At 39.2% G+C, this 4,255-nt stretch overlaps 1 long non-coding RNA gene across 1 annotated transcript; it reads left to right on the top strand.

Annotated features, from left to right (window-relative positions):
- Positions 1 to 1,206: 1,206 nt before the first annotated feature.
- On the top strand, positions 1,207 to 2,800 carry LOC148906699 (uncharacterized). Its single transcript, XR_016121356.1, has 3 exons — positions 1,207 to 1,275; positions 1,847 to 1,992; positions 2,549 to 2,800. It is a non-coding gene; the product is annotated as an uncharacterized LOC148906699 (long non-coding RNA).
- The last annotated feature ends 1,455 nt before the right edge of the window (positions 2,801 to 4,255 follow it).

Raw genomic sequence — 4,255 nt, 5'->3', positions numbered from 1 at the left:
TTGGGTTGAGAAACCTGTTGGTCATTAAGCCGTAAATACATTTTAGAAAGTACATCCCCCGGGTGATTTTGAGAATACCACTGTGTTGCGCGCGTTGCCCCATTTTACCGAGAGCGACCAATCGGGGAAGCTGATGCTGTGTGTGTATTTTCACTTGAGTGTCTAGATATCCCATCATCTTTCATCCAAATCATCTTTCAAAAATCACAGGATTGAAATCGAGGCTTGATTTAAGATTTTCAATTTCCGTTTCATTTTTGTAAGTTTAAAGACAAACGTGAAATCAATCTTCAAAAAATAGGCAGGTTATATCTTCCAAACTCGATGGGAACGCACGAGCTTGTTTGACTGCAAGAAAAGGCAACATGCTTTTGTCCATTATCGCACATTAAACCACCCCGCCTCCCCCACCAACATATCCTTGTATGCATATCTCAGCTTTAAACAATTGAAAAACCACTTCACATATAAATCGAAATTTCATAATATAACTTTAAGTTCTGGTACATTTCCTCCACTCAATCACCAGTTTTCTTCATAGCCATCACTTTCTAGTTCACGCAGTCACTCTTCCACAATTTCGAATATACCGCCCGCATTTCCCGTACAATTTTAGCTTTCCGCCCAGGTGACTTAATTCTTAAGTGCCTATATCTTTTTGCGCTTTAATTTCACTTCCGATTTTCATTGACAGAGGGATAGCTTATTTGCGCAGTTGTTTTTCAACCACCTGTGGATAGCATAGTCAAGAGACCATAAGCCGGCCGGTGAACAGTATGGTATCGTCGAGAAATCGAGCGTCTCAGTTTCAATAGCTTTTATCTTGTTTTGTGAACATTGAAATGTCTAACTCGAAGTCTCTCAATCATACGCTCCTGTCTTCAGGTGCCGGTAAAGGCAAATGGACCAACCGGCTTTTATGCCAGTCTCGCAACTTTTAATTGAGGAACAGTCCAGAAGAACGTCTCCATTTCGTTTTTAGCAAAAAATATGTCGGTTCCGTAGTCATTCCTGAGAACATCATTATTTTTTGTTTTAGAACTTGTTGTGGAATAAGCTAGTCTACTATCAATCTACTATCTAGTTTAGCGCTGTTCCTTCCTAAGAGAAACAATTGAATAGAACAGGATAACCGAATTTCGGGAGAATACTTTTTCCGCCACGAAGAATCTTTATCAAAGGGCAATGCAAAAAACATATAAATAGACAAGAACGCATGCTCAACTTTAGTCTTGTTCTCTTTCTAAAGACAACAACCCTCAGAAAAAGACTAAGGTTGGTATCTCGAAATGATGCTGTTATTTCAACTTTTATAATTTATCATTAATTTTGTATCATCATGTAGTCAACCTAAGGTTAACCAGCTTGATTTGGTAAGGTATTCTAGTAGTCTTGTCATGTCTTGGTGGGAATTGATTTTTGCTTTGCATCACCCATAACTTGAACTGACCTATTCCTCATTTCACAACTATCTTGTATTATAGATCTTGGTTCTATCAAAAGCTGTTGTCAAACCTTTTATGTCTCTTGGGCTGAACGAAACCTTTATTTCTTAAGTAATACAGTATCAATTAAAAGCTGCTTTTTGATTGCCCCCTTATTTGTACAGAACCGTATCTTTTATTAGGTAAGGTTTAGGTTTATTACTTGGGAAGACCAATCTATTTTCTTTTAAAGTCCCATATACTTTTTGAACCAATCATGAAACTCAGTCCAGGTTACTTCTATTGTTGGGTCTTGGTTACCGTAGACTGCATGCATGTTTTCTTTCCATAGCCTGAAATGCAAGTAGACGCGGGAACCGTTTTTGAAAACTGAGCAACATGTCTATTTGTTATGGTTTTAGGTGATCAAGGGTGAACAGATCAAAATGAAAGTATTGGTATTTTTCTGCGTTCTTGTCATCATAAGCCGCGACAATGCCATGGGAGCAAAATGTACTTTTCTAAATAAGAGAACAAATGTTTGCGGTGGTGAAAACAAGATCAAGAGGTTTGTATCTCAGTCTTTGACTTGCCCTGCATTTGCCATCCACTTTTCTTTCGAAAATTATTTAAAAGAACTCATTCCCATACGGAAGTAACGTTCGGATCCTCGGGTTATACTAAATGAGGCCTTTATCCGATTCTTTTTCCTTCTTCCTTTTCTTTTCTCTTCTTTTCTTTTCTTTCCTTTCCTTTCCTTTTCTATTTGTTTCAGTACTATTTATATACAGCCAAACTAATGCATATCAAATGCATTCGAACGGCTGTTATACTTCTGATCAGATAAACCTAGCTGTTAATTGGTAAATTCCCCCGAGAAAGGGGCTGCAAGGTGATTGAAAGGAGTAAATGTGACTCAACTTTCGTAAATAAGTGTGCTGCTGAAACTATGCCAAATTTGCAGTAGAATTTCAGGTTTCTTCAAGATACTAATTGTTTTTAAATTCAATAAATTTGTTTTAGAAATCAACTTTTACAGTATGAAGGTTAGGGCTATGTTGTGAATATTCCAAGCAGTGATGTTAATGCCAAATCTAATAAACCTTTTAAAATTTTAATTCTAGAGAAACCGCCAGCAAGTTTGTTATTCCTGACGACGTTGAGCTGAGAGGTGAAATGACACAGGATCCCAAAAGCCCGCTTTATCACCCAATGAAAAACATATAGACTCAAAGGTCCTAATAGTCAGGAACAAGGTTAATGTACTGCCGACAACTAAGTCAAAACGTATAAAGTGGAGTTTAGTTATCACAAGTAATGATGTGGCTATGCAACATGATTAATAAAATGAGACGTATTCACGCATTAAAAAACTAGTATTGCCTGATACAATTTGTAGTTTTTATGTTGTTTCCATATAGAGTCTTTGCACCATCACGTGATGGTAGCCAAATAGTCGTGCTTCCTGTCATGGCTGCCACACGTAACTGAGTGCAGAGGCTTTATTGGTTTATTTTTCTTGACATTTATCTCAAACAAATACTTTATCAGCTTATTGGTTTTTCAAGTAGCCCATCTTCGAAACTGTATTTTAATTAAATAGGGACAAATACGATATCCCATGGCGTGCCACGAGAAAGTTTCAGTAATTCTTAAAAAAAGTCCGACGCTTAACCCCGGGTTTCCTTAGCATGAAGCGAGTAAGTATATTGCTGCTTCCTCTGGATGGGATGCTAGTCCATCGCAGGTTATACCCCAACACGTCAAGTTACCCTAACAATTCGTTGGTTCCCATTTATCATGACACCTGGGTGAAGTGAGGCCACGTTAAGGTAAAGCATCTCAAGGACAACGCAATTGCCTGGGTCAGGAATCGACCACTCGGCCGACCAGGTCTTCCACATCTTCTTAAATCAGAGTTGTATTTAATCCCACACCAATAAAAATACCTACACATTTAATTAAAAGCAACAAAAAAATACAACATCAACCAAAACAGCCCAAAAAACCCGGTGCTTGATGGGAAGAAACGGTGGGAATACTGCCAAAATCAACGGCTTTCTAGTGTTATTTTATTGACTGTATTCTTAATGGTGTTGGCACATGGAGCCAAAATTTAGATAAAAGTGCTAGATACTCGATCTACTCTAAGATTGTGCCGAATTGCTTCGGGGTTTCCAGAGGGGAGGGGCAAGGGAGCTACAGCCCCGTCCCCTAAATTTTTCCCTTTTCCCATAATAGTTTCATATTTTGCAATCTAAGCCCCCCTTTTTCCCTTTTGCCATACTCATACTAGTTTGATATATTTTCCAATATCTAGCCACCCACCCCCCCCCCACCCCAAACACACACACACTTTTTCCCTTTTCCCATACTCATAGTAGCTTCATATATTTTCCAATCTCTACCCACCCCCACCCCCCCCCCCCCACTTTTTCCCTTTTCCCATACTCATAGTAGTTTCATATATTTTCCAATCTCTACCCACCCCCACCCCCCACACGCACACTTTTTCCCTTTTCCCATACTCATAGTAGTTTCATATATTTTCCAATCTCTACCCACCCCCCCCCCCCCACACACACACTTTTTCCCTTTTCCCATACTCATAGTAGTTTCATATATTTTCCAATCTCTACCCCCTCCCCCCCCCCCACCCTCCCTCCCACACACACACTTTTTCCCTTTCCTCATACTCATACTAGCTTCATATATTTTCCAATCTCAACCCCTCCCTCTTCGCACTTTTTCCCTTTTCCCATCTTTTCCCATACTAGTCTCTTAGGTTTTCCAATCTTAGCCCCCACTTTTTCCCATACTAGTTTCATATA

The sequence above is a fragment of the Actinia tenebrosa genome, unplaced genomic scaffold (genome assembly GCF_029948245.1).
Source record: "Actinia tenebrosa isolate PJP-AT-01 unplaced genomic scaffold, QUT_ActTen_1.0 PGA_scaffold5__44_contigs__length_20552954, whole genome shotgun sequence".
Classification (NCBI taxonomy): Eukaryota; Metazoa; Cnidaria; class Anthozoa; order Actiniaria; family Actiniidae; genus Actinia; species Actinia tenebrosa.
Note: the sequence above shows the minus strand (reverse complement) of the source record. Positions and strands in the feature narration are given on the sequence as shown.